Source organism: Eschrichtius robustus, chromosome 17 (assembly GCF_028021215.1).
Source record: "Eschrichtius robustus isolate mEscRob2 chromosome 17, mEscRob2.pri, whole genome shotgun sequence".
NCBI lineage: Eukaryota > Metazoa > Chordata > Mammalia > Artiodactyla > Eschrichtiidae > Eschrichtius > Eschrichtius robustus.
This window is the reverse complement of record NC_090840.1, coordinates 86,144,591-86,157,119: the sequence shown is the minus strand read 5'-3', so window position 1 is coordinate 86,157,119 and position 12,529 is coordinate 86,144,591. Positions and strand designations below refer to the sequence as shown.

Sequence of the window (12,529 nt, the reverse complement as noted above, 5' to 3'; positions counted from 1 at the left end):
GCCAATGCCGGGTTCCTGAGTGTGAGAAGTGAGTGGGAAGGTCACGAGGAGATGGGGGCACCACAGCTCCCAGGAGGAGGTGGTGCGGAGGGCGGGGTGCAGCTGCGGGCTCCCCAGCCCCTTCCAGCTCTGGAAGCCCGGGGCCGGGCCAGATGCTGTCCCCACTGCCTGGCTGCAGATCACTGTACCTCTGCTGCCACCAGCCTCTCCTCAGAAGACCCGGCTCCCCCAGGCGCTGAGCTGCAGCCTCCTGCCCTTTCCTTGTACTCACCCTCTTCAGGCTTCATTCGCTCTCTTTAATTTTCTCATCTTTTTTTTTTTTTTTTTTGCTGTTATATCACATAGACAGTGTCCTTTGGTATCCAAATCTGTTAGGTTTGAGCTTGGGATTGAGAGTAGCAAAAATCTGGCGAGCAAGGGATTCATCCAAAAATTGACCCGCGTTAATTTGGATCATGTGTTTGGGGGCAAGAGTTTGGGGTGTGCACGCATGGGGCCACCCCTCGATGTCTTCTGTCCTGCTCTTCTGTCTGAGCTCCTGGCCAGTGTCACTGTGGAATGGTTCTCAGGTCCTGCTACAGGGAGGCCAGGGCTGCAGGAGTGACGGGAACCTCCACGCCTCTACTCTGGCTTTGCATTCCCCGCGGGCTCATCAGGGATTCACTGCAGACAGACCTTCAGTGTTTTCCCACTTGCTTATGCTGAGTCAGACCCCCCCGTCTGGTCTCGGGTCACTGGCTTTTGCACAGTTTGTCCCCATTCAGATTTGCCTCATTAGATTCAGCTCGGCGTGCCAACTTGGCAAGGCCTTCAGGGATCTTTGCTCCTGTCTTGGCTTAGGATTCTTTGTAGGTTTAGCAAACTTCGTTTTAAAGCCATCTTCTCAAGGCACTAAGTTGCTGAAGAACAGGGACCTTCAACCTGGAGCCCTCTGTCCACACCCCGTTTTACTTCCCGTCCCCTCCTGAGGAGGGGCCAGTCTGCATGTGGCTAACGCACATTCTCGCAACACCGGCCCTGTGATCATTTCAGTCCTGTTTAACCTCAGGGTCTGCGGGCTCGCAGTCACATCCTGGTGCTGGCAAGGAGCTCCTGGGGGGCTTTGCCCAGTCTGCGCTCCCACGGAGTCGGCCGGCACCCTCCAGGCGCTGCTGTGACAGTCCCAGCACCCGCCACCCCAGGCGGATGTACAGTCACCTCCTCCTACGGGGGGGGGCACCGAGACACAGCCATGCCAAGTGCCTGGGCTTTCCAGGTCCCCATGACTGGCCCATGCTTCCTGCGTCTTCCCGGCTGTCAAGGTTGGGGCTCGGGGCGGGCTGCCTGGTCTCTGGCCTGCTCTTCCTGCGTCCAGCCTCACCCTTTCTGCTGCAGCCTCTCTGCACAGCTGCCAAGGGGTCATTCTGACCCACTGCTGGATCCAGGCTCCACTCAGAGGGAGGACTCAGGGTGGCGTCCCGGAGAGGACAAGGACCACAGCACACTCTGCATCCCAGAGCCCAGTACAGGCCCTGGCACACAGTAGGTGCTCAAGAAATGTATCAGTCAGCGCATCTTTATTCAACCTTTTCTTCTCTTTTCTGAAAGAATTCCCACCATGAAGCTGGAGAAGACGCGTTGGCTAGCGGTAGAAACAGGCCAGGTGCTAGTTGGCCTTCTGAGTGTCTGAGGAGGACGTGCCTCTGGGTTTCTGAGGGGCCAGCTGTGCCCTCCCTGAGTCTGGAGGGCCGTGGGAAGGCAGCCGGCCCTGGGGGCAGCAGGGGCACCTGCTCACCTACCTGGGGCCCTGCCAGCCAGAGTCGGGAAGAGCAGCCTCAGAGGAAAGACTGTCCAGGTCTCGGCTAGAGGCGGAATGTTCTAGGAGTGAGACCTTGGTCACCAACCCCGGGGCTCGTCCATCACCCCTCGTGAAGGGCTCGGGGACTAGAGGCCAGGGCAGAGGCCAGGAGGGCTCTGCCAGGCTCCGGAGCCTTGGCCACGTCTCCGTGTTGGTAGCAGGGCCCTCTCGGCTTTTTGAGAAGTGTTATCTGGAGGGCAGCAAGGAGGAGGAGGGCTGGTCAGCCCGAGAGAGGGGAGGGGGCTAGGAGCCAGGGCTGCTGGGCATGTGTGGTTGGGGTTCAGGGCCCCAGGCTCCACAGGCCCCACGTCAGACCCGTGTGCCCCCTACCCTGACCCTCAGTTGATTCCTGCTCCCACTTCACGCCCCAGCTTGGGAGACCCCCTCAGGGTTCCCCTTCAGCAGCTTCAGAGGGGTCACGCGTCTGGTCTCCAGCTTTGCTGTGTGGGCCCGGGGCAGCCTGCATCCTCTGTGCCTCTGTTCCTTTGTCTGTCAAGTGGGGTAATAACGCTCCCCTCTTCTACTGTTGTTGTGAGGCTTAGATGAGGTAATGTGTGTAAAATAGCGAGGCAACGTCTGGCACAGAGGGAGAGCTAAATGCGTTTTCTCATCAGCCCAGAGATCTTGAAAGCCTGCCAGGCCCCGTTGCGGGGGACAGCAGGGAACAAACAAGGAACCTCTGCCCTCTCTGGCTCCATTTCTATGGCCAGGAGCTGCCCAGGGCAGGGCAGGCTGGAAGCTGTTGGCGGGAACCCCAGGCTCCCCAGCCCCATTCCTTGACTGGAGGGTGTTCTCAAAGTCTGGGTCGGGGGCACAGAGGGGCGTGGAGGTGGGGGGGGGCCTGAGATCTGATGGGCCCGAGCCAAGGACCGCCCTGCCAGCGAGGGCTAGGGTTAGGCCAGAGGACACGTGGCCCTCTGATGCCTCAGTCTCCCCCTCTTCCATGTGGGCTTGCGATGCGCTCTCGTGGCTTCTGTAAGGACCGTACGTTTGGTCGTTTGCTCCACGGCAGCCACCGACGCCATCTCTCCCTGGTGCAGGGAACACAGCAAAGGCCTGCTGCCTCGGAGCTGATGTCCCGGCGGGACCATGGGCAGTCGACAGAGAGAAGGATGACGAGGGTGGTGGTGATGCAGGCCGTGGGGAGGCGTAACGCGGGGAAAGGGCGAGCAAGTGGAGGCGAAGGCCTTCAGTACAGAGTGGTCGGAGGGCGTCCCTGACAAGGCGACACTTGGGAGGGCACTCGAGGCTGGGGCAGAACAAGAAATGAGGATGTTGAGGGGCAAGCCTTCTAGATAGAGGGCCAGCCAGTGCAAAGGCCCTGGGCACACGAGCAGGCCTGCCGCACTTTTGAAGACCATCCAGGAGGCCTATGAGATGGAGGGGAATGAGCCGCGGAGAGAGAGGTGGCAACCGAGTCAGAGAGGCAGAGGGCGGCGTGTGGAGGTCACACAGGGGTTTGGATTTTACCCCCGGTGGGACGTTAAGGCTCGGAGGCTTTGGAGTGAAGGGAGGAGCTTTAACCACCCGTTCACGTGATTGCATGACCTGTGACCCCAGGGCTGCAGGACTCTCGTCTCTGTTGGGTCCTCGAGTCCACTCCCAGCACTTCACGGGCTCTGGGTGAACCCCGCAGGGCAAGTGCATGGGCCCCGCCTGGCCCTGCCACTGCCCCTGCTCCTCGGCTCCAGGTAGGGTCCAGACGTCCCTGCCGGCCCCCTCCCCTCCGCACCTGCAGCTCCTCAAAGCGCACGCCGACTTCACGCCTGACGATGCCGGCCCCTCCACTGCACGCTTCCCTGGTCCTCACACGTCTCCCGTGAGCCGGGCGCTCTGCCATCCCACCTGCCACACCAGCCTGCCTGCCCCCCGGCTCCGGCTCCCGGTGCCTCTGTGTCAGACCCTTGCCGGCGCTGCGGCCGAGGGCAGACCTGCCTTCCCAGCTCTCAGCGAAGCCCAATCCGAATAGAACCTTCACGAGGGATTTTCATCAGGAATCTCTGTGCACACAGAGGGAAGTGGCAGGGGACAGAGGGGCCTGGTTTTAGGCCTGAATCTGGAGAGCGGTGGGAGAGGGACTGTGAGGTCACGGCAGGCTGGGCTGTGTCATCTGGGGAGTGGGTTTGTCTTGAAGGTCAGATGACCCTGAGGGTGAGAGCTGAGGTCCGGTAGGGGCCTGCACGTGGCACTCAGCACCTGGTTGTAGTGACAGACTTCCGACACTTGGGGTCCCATCTGCCCACGCTCAGGGCTGGCAGAGGGAGAGCTGCTAGAAGGGGAGCAACTCAAGGCCGAGAGGCACACGCTAGGTTGGCCTGATAAGGTCACCAAGCTGCATGTCAGATATTGGGATTGGCACAGGATTAGAGCCCAACCTGGGGGCACTGGCCACCCCCATCAGCAGCCACTCAGGCCTTCCTGCCCTTGGCCCTGAGGCCGCCCCGGTCCCCATGCCTGCAAGTGAGCCCTGGGTGGGGCTCTGGGCTCCGGTTGGATCAGGGGGGCAGAGTTGCCCCCACTTCTTCCTGTGGCATATTTGGCCAGCCTTTTCTGCCTGGTCCTAGCAAAGTGTCTCTTGTCTCCTCCCTTCTTCAGCAGATCAGAAGTAAAGACGTTCCCCAACCCAGTCTCCTTAGAACCTGCCGTTTGTGCCCTGGGTTTGTGACCCGAGGACTCTCTAGAGCTAAGCTCATTTGCTTGCTGGTGATGATGGACACCTGCTTGGGCTGACCAACGCTTAGACTCCCCGTGACGATCCTCTCTTTCTAGTGTCTTGCACCACAGTGTTTAGGCTGACGTCCCGCAGGTGGGAGACTCTGACCCCAGAACCCCTCTTCGGCCAGTCTGGGTCCTTGAGCCCCAGCTTGAGGAATTTCGTGCTACAATTTATGACGTAGATGAGTACCCTTCTCTGGTGCAGTCTCTTAATTTGTCGTGTTACTGAAAACTCTGGTTATAGGAGGGAATCCTAAAAAAATACAGTTTGCTAAAATGCTTGTTTTGAAAATGTGAATTTGTTTCAACATGGTTGATATATTTAGGAACAATTTGAACATAAGGCAAATTCCGTTTGTTTACGTGCAGTTTTGTTTATGAGAAATGGGTGAAAACAGAAAGCAAAAACCGCACCCAGATGAATGGACCACAACAACATAGGACCGTGCAACGCGCACACACCTCGGACACCTGCCAGCGCCGCAGCTCACTGCACCTCCCTGTGCTGAGCCGCGCCTCGCCACATCCGTGTCCCAACCTCCCATCCGCTTTCAGACGACTCGCTTCACAGTGACCCACAAGCCACGGCCCTTCCCCCGCCACTCCTATAAGCTGGCTTCAGGTCTTCTTCAAGGTAAATGCCGTATTTACTGTAGTATTTTTGGTGTTTCTTAACCATGTAACATATGTAACACTGTGCTATCGCTTTTATTAGGTTGTTGAGACTTCTTAAATGTTTCACTGGTGCCGTTTTGAGTACTGTGCCTCTAGCCTCATTTTCCTCGAAAGCCTTGTGGCTTTCCTGGTGCTGCTCGGACACACCTGAGCTGCCGCTGGACTCTGGTCGTTACTGAACCTCCGAGAGCCACGGGCTCCTCATCGGTGAAGCCTCCCGAATGTTCATGTGTCCATTCGGCACCCGAGGACTCGGGCACGTCTGTCTGCGTGCAGATGCATGCCAAGCTCTGGGCACGTGGTGTGGACGAGACCGGGTGTGCTGCTCCAGCAGAGACGCATCGGGCAAGGGCCACAGAGGCATCAGAGCAGGTGGTGGGATGGGGGACGGGTGGCCAGGGAGGACTACAGGGCCTCTGAGGGGGCATCGTGGCTGAGAGCTGGGATGAGGGGCAGAGCAAAGGTCCTGAGGCAGGAACCGGCGGGCCACGTGGGAGAAGAGCCAGAAGACTGGGGGGCAGGACAGCGTGAACCAGGGGAGGGGGCCGGTGGCGCGCGTGGGGCCTGCACACGGGATGTAGGCAGAGCAGGTGACTGGGGAGCCATGTGACAGGAGGTGTGTAAGCTCATACCCACCGCTCTCTAGGCGTCAGCCGCTGTTTGACCCTGTGCTGAGAGCAGGGTGAGGCGGAGAGCCGGGACTGGGGAGAGTGGAGGACAGGCTGGTAGCAGGGCTGCTTGGTCACGCCGAGGTCCATGAAGTGTCCCTGGGAGGACACCAGGCCACCTTGCCCTGTGACTGTCCTCCAACCTCGGACTGCCTCAGGATGGGCTGGGAAAGGCCCGTCAGAGGGGGCTGAGCCAGGGCGCGAAGTGGTGGGACAAGTGGCGTGGAGCAGGCCCTGTGCACCTGGGGGAGGGAGGGCAGACAGGCCTAGGAGGCGGGAGGGAAGCAGGGTGGGGTGGGAGGGGTGAAGGGCTTGAGGGCTTGCCAGTTTGCACCCGGCCGGACAGGAGGAGCAGGGTGAGAGGTGTGTGGCCGGGACGCAGTGGTGGGACGGTCAGTGCCCCAAACGGTGAGGTCCCTAAGTGGGAGGCTGGTCTGGTCCATTCCCAGAGCACCTGGGCTGCGGGGAGCCTCAGTGGGCCTTGGTTTGGGAGCCTGCCGTCAGGAGGTGAGCCCGCTGTTGGGGAAGTGAGCATGCAGTGCCGCAGGCTCCGGCACTCAGCGGCTGAGAAGCAGCGGAGGGCTGGGGAGGGCTGGGTGACTGCTGCCGGCAGCACGGAAGTGGGGAGAATGAAGGAAAAGAAGGGTTAGCAGAGACTCGGTGAGTGGGACCTTCCAAGAAGCACGTTGAAGGGCCTGCGCCGGATGACAGACAGACGCTTGGAGACGATGGCAGAAATGGCAAATTCAGAGGGAAGTGAGAGCAGGGCACAGTCAGCGGGGAGGTGTCTCGCCCACCGACACAGTGCGGGGGATGGAGTGCACTTCTGGGTGGCCCGGACGCTCCCCGAGGCCCCTCGAGGGAATCACCCATGGGAGGGCTAATCCTTTTTCTTCCTGCGTCACCTGCGCCTCGAGGGAGCCCTCCCATTCCCACATTACCTCCACATTGGACTTGGGCAGTGCTGTGTGCTCTTTGACACACAAGGCAATTCAACAGGGACTAGATTCATTGAGCACCAGTTGTGTGCCATGCACCGTGCTGGGTATCCAGGTGGCCATGGTGGCACCACAAGCATTACAGAGAATTACAGTAAGTGGGGCACACAGATCGACAAACAAGACAGCGACCACACAGTGGGCGACGGCTTTGCTGGGGAAGCCGAGGCAAAGGGCATCTAGCCCTGGCTGGGGGTCAGGGGCGCGTCCCAGGGGAATGACTTCTGAAGATCTAACCCCTGGAAGGAGCCAGCCAGGTTAGAGGAATGTCCAGTGGGGACAGGGAGGGGAAGGTACAAAGACCCGGAGTCGAGGGAGTTTGGGGCAGCTGAAGTGTACAGAGCAGGGACAAGAGAGGGGGGAAGCCAGGCAATCATCAGGGCCCTGAGGCCCCATCAGAGAGCCTGGACTTTATCCTGGGTGCTGGGTGGTGGGTGGAGGGGCGGGCAGTGGTTGTCACCCAAGGGGGCTGTCCATTTGGAAGTGCGTGTGGGCTTTCTCGTGTCACACGGACGGTGGGGTGTCAGTACCAAAAATGCTAAGCTCTCCTGCGCTGCACTGGGCAGTCCAGCACCACATTTTTTCTGCCCAAACGCAGGAGTGTCTCTATGAGAAACACTGCGTCTTCAATGGGCAGCCAACAAAGAGTATTTTAGTTTCCAAACGTACATTTTTAATCTTGTTGTTAATTTAAAATTTTGTTACCTTGTGGTCAGAGAACAAAATTGTTACAATATTGTTCCATGTAGCTGCCATTCTTTCATTTCGACTGTTGGACACTCTTCCCTTCTGTGCACGTACCACAGTTTATACATCCATAATCTTGTCTGTGGACGTCTGGGTTGCTTACAGGTTTTCGCTAATACGAACAAAGACACTGTGAACATTCTTATACACGTCCCCAGGCATACAAGTGCAAAAATTTATGTTGGGCATACCTAGGAGTAGAATTCTGGGTTGTAGAAATGTAAGTTTCCAACTTCACAAGATAATGTCAAATTGATTTGCTAATTGACTTGCTCACCAGCAAAGCGTCAAGTGATCCTGTTGCTATATATCTTCTCCAACACTTGATATTGTCAGAATTCTTGATTTTTTTCCCATTGGATGGATATTAGCTGGTATCTCATTGTAGTCTTGATTTCATTCAGCCAGTGCCAGCCACTGCTTTAGGACTAGACTTGCATCCCCTTGATAATTTATAAATTCATTTAATTTATTTTTGGCTGCGTTGGGTCTTCGTTGCTGCGCGCGGGCTTTCTCTAGTTGCCGCGAGCGGGGGCTACTCTTCGTTGCAGGGCGCCAGCTTCTCATTGCGGTGGCTTCTCTTGTTGTGGAGCACGGGCTCTAGGCGCGCGGGCTTCGGTAGTTGTGGCGCACGGGCCCAGTTGTTCCGCGGTCTGTGGGATCTTCCCGGACCAGGGCTCGAACCCGTGTCCCCTGCATTGGCAGGCGGACTCCCAACCACTGCACCACTGGGGAATCCCCCCTTGATAATTTATGAGGTTAACAGGTCATCCGTCATACGTTTCATGGCCATTTGTCTTACTCTTACGTGAGATACACACTGCAGTGTCCATCGGGGGATCTTCTTAGTCTACTAAACACCCAGCCCCATCTGTAAGATGACCAAGGGCCACCCTTGGCAACCATCTGCTGAGACGTGCAGGAAATACAGCTGGCCAGCAGGGGAGCTACATCTTCTTTTTCTGAAGGAATCATGGAGCGATTTATATAGCCATCAAGGCTACATCTTTGGACCCACAGGTGACAGCCCACACGCAAGGGGATGAGATTCACGCTGGGCAGGGCTTCCAAACCTTGTGCCTCACAGGAGCCATACATCTTGCGACAGTTGCATAGGTGTAGCTTCCAGGGTCTCCACAAGAGACATGCTCTGCTTCAAGAATCACTGTCCTCCAGGAAGCTCAGAGTTATGGCTTCTCTCATGCATTCACAGTTCATTTCTAGTTCCTCCCTGCCCACATGCATCTTCCAATAGGGGTGATTGTTACCATACGCCGTGTTGCCTAGTTCACTCGTTGACACTCTACCTTTACCTGGTTACCAGGGAAACATAGCTAGAGAATTAACCAAAGGGCAAATTCTCAAGCAGAAGAGGAAGGGGTTTTGTTATACTTTTGCCTACATTCATTAAAAAATTCAACTTTATCAAGGTGTAATTCTCATGCAATAAAATGTACCCATTTTAAGCAAACAATCTGATGAGTTTTGATGAACCTGTATACCATGTGAGCACCACTGCAGCAAGGTATAGAATTTTTCTATTACCCCGAAGTTTCCCTGTGCCTCTTCCTAGCAATTCCCACCTCCCATCCCTGGTCCTAATAGATTAGTCTTCTCTGGAGTAGTAATCATACAGTATATATTCTTTTGTGTTTGCTTTCGTTTGTTCGGCATGGTGTTTTTGAGATCTGCCCTTGTAGTTGTGTGTATTACTAGTTTGTTCCTTTTTTATGGCTAAGTAGTATTCTGTTACATGACTATCACAATTAGTTTATTCCTTCACCCGTCGATGGACATTTCAGTCATTCCCATTTTTGGTTATTATGAATAAAGCTGCTATGAACACTTGCGTATAAATCTTTGTTAAAAATCTAGGAGTAGAACTGCTAGGCCATATAGTAAATATGTATTATAAACTGCCAGATTGTTTTCCAAAGTGGTTATACCATTTTACTTTTTCACCAGCAGTAAATGAGAGTTCCAGTTGCTCTACATCCTTGCCAGTATGTTAATGTAAATCTTTAAATTTTAGCTATTCTAGTGAATGTAGAGTGGTATCTCATTGTGGTTTTAATTTGCATGTCCTTGATGGCTAATGATTTTGAAAATAATTCATGTGCTTACTGGCCATTTGTATATCTTCTTTTATGAGGTTCCTGAAATCTTTTGCCCATTTTAAAAACTTAGGCTGCGTGTCTTCTAATTATGAAGTTGTAAAAGCACTTGTATGTCTGGATACAAATCCTTTGCCAAATATATGTATTGCAAATATTTTCTCCAAGTTGTGGCTTGTCTTTTCATTTCCTTTTTATTTATTTATTTACTTATTTATTTGGTTGCGTTGGGTCTTAGTTGCAGCAAGCGGGCTCCTTATTTGGGGTTCGAGGGCTCCTTAGTTGTGGCAGACGGGCTCCTTAGTTGCGGCATGCATGTGGGATCTAGTTCCCAGACCAGCGATCGAACCTGGGCCCCCTGCATTGGGAGGGTGGAGTCTTAACCGCTGCGCCACCAGGGCATTTCCTTTTGAAGAGCAAAAGGTTTTAAGTTTATCGAAAAAAATTTGTTAAATGGTCTGTGCTTTTTGTGTCCTATCTAAGAAATCTGCCTGCTCTAGGGCCATGAAGATATTCACCTACATTTTCATCTAGAAGTTTTTGTAATTTTAGTTTTTACGTTTAGGTCTATGATCCATTTCAAGTTAATTTTTGTGTATGACATGAGGTAAGGGTTGAGGTTGTTTTTCTTTAATATTGATATCTAATTTTTCCATTACCATTTTATTAAAAAATTATTTATTTATTTATTATTTTTGGCTGTGTTGGGTCTTCGTTTCTGTGCGAGGGCTTTCTCTAGTTGCGGCGAGTGGGGGCCACTCTTCATCACGGTGTGTGGGCCTCTCACTGTCGCGGCCTCTCTTGTTGCGGAGCACAGGCTCCAGACGTGCAGGCTCAGTAGTTGTGGCTCACGGGTCCAGTTGCTCCGGGGCATGTGGGATCTTCCCAGACCAGGGCTCAAACCCATGTCCCCTGCATTGGCAGGCAGATTCTCAACCACTGGGCCACCAGGGAAGCCGCCCATTACCATTTTTAAAAGAAATATGTGTAGGTCTATTTCTGGATTCTCTATTCTGTTCCACTGATCTATATGTCCCTCCTTAGGACAGTATCACACTGTCTTGATTATTACAGCCTTAGAGTAAATTTTGAAATCAGGTCTTCCAACTTTTTTCTTCTTTTTCAAAATTCTTTTGGCTTTTCTAATTCTTTTGCATTTCCATATACATTTTTTTAAAAGGATTTTTCATTTACCTTTGCATTAGCACTTAAAATACACAGGTCTATTTCAAAATGCCATTTAAAAATTATTCTGATATAACAGCAGCAAACTATAATTCTGCAATTACAAAAGAGCTAAATGGGGATCTACAGTTAAGTTATTCTCATGTTTACAACTATGATTCTGAAACAGATACTACTTCAAAGCAGCTGTTACCAGCTCTTTAGGTTTGGTTTAAAAACACACACATAGTTGCCGGGAGGTTTATAATGTTGTATTCCGTGCACTATTCTGAAAGGGTTCTTCAAGAGCCAAGCAGACCTTAAAAACAGTACTCAGTCCACAAGGCAGTCAGAAAGAGTTAAATTAACTGGGGTAAATAGGATTCCTACATTACATCAAAAGCATATGATATTCTGCAGCAACTGGGAGCATTTTCAGGTTTGGCATGTTGTCCTCTTTACAGCTAATTTTATCAGAAGAGTTTAAGAAGGTGGACATTGTACCACTATCAAGTGCATTTAAGAGTGACATGTTTTTGTGCTAATCTGACTCCCCTGAATGACCTAGCTAGTGAACTAGTCACTAGGCAAATCAAGCCTGCAAGAAAGGAAGCCAATATTCAAATCACCACGTTACTGTCCGACCCACAGAATTTATTTTCAACATAAACACATAACCTCAATATGAGATGTCCAACTAAAGCAAGCACCACCAAGACCAAGACAGCATCTCCTCTTCTAAGGTTTAGGTTTTGCCCAGAATTCTTGCTACATGGAATAGCCCATACCAAGAGTCATTGCTCCCACAGCAAAGCCTTGGGCCGCCACGCGCATGTGGATCAGGTGAACAGACATTTTAGTATCGCCCCTGCTCTTCCATTTATATAATCCATATGCAACGATTGCTGCAAAACCTGCCGTTCCAATGGGGACAAATGGTGCCTCTCTAGCTTTTCGGATAAGTTTAGATCCCTGATCTTCATCATATGAAGAAAGAGAAACATCTGTGTCACTTGACATAGTGATTGAAGAATAGACAACTGCACGACGTCGCAGGCTCCAACCGGCTTCTCTCCATATAAATTTAAGGTGTTTGTCAATGTCTACGATAAAGCCTGCTAGGATTTTGACTGGGATTGTGTTGAACTTCTAGATCAATTTGTAAAGAATTGCCATCACTATTGAGTCTGAGGCACGAATTTGGTACATCCCTCTATTTATTTAGGTCTTTTAAAATTTCTCTCAGAAGTGTTTTGTAGTTTTCAGTAGACAGGCATTGTACATATTTGTTAAGTTTATCACTGTGAAGAAAAGAGTTAACACAGCAGGCCTGAGACTGCTGTCCTTAGAAAGGTCTGCTTGGAACAGAGGCAGGAGTGGCAGCTGCCCCCTCTCCCCTGGGTATGCAACCCTTAGAGATTGCCTCAGAGCCCCCTCCCAGCCAGCGGGGAGATGGACCCCTCCCGTGCTCAGTGCCTCCTGGGTGGGGCCCCTCACCCCAGGGGGTCTATATATACATTTGGTGAGCCCACCCCTCCCATGTTGCATGCATGCTATACTCTAGAGCCAAAGTATAGCCCTTCCCCCTGTAGCCTCTGCCCTGCCTCCCCC

The 12,529-nt window shown here is 52.9% G+C and overlaps 1 pseudogene; it reads right to left on the bottom strand.

The window, feature by feature from the left end:
- Nucleotides 1-11,601: 11,601 nt before the first annotated feature.
- Nucleotides 11,602-11,938, bottom strand: LOC137751547 (HIG1 domain family member 1A, mitochondrial pseudogene; annotated as a pseudogene).
- Between the last annotated feature and the right edge of the window lie 591 nt (nt 11,939-12,529).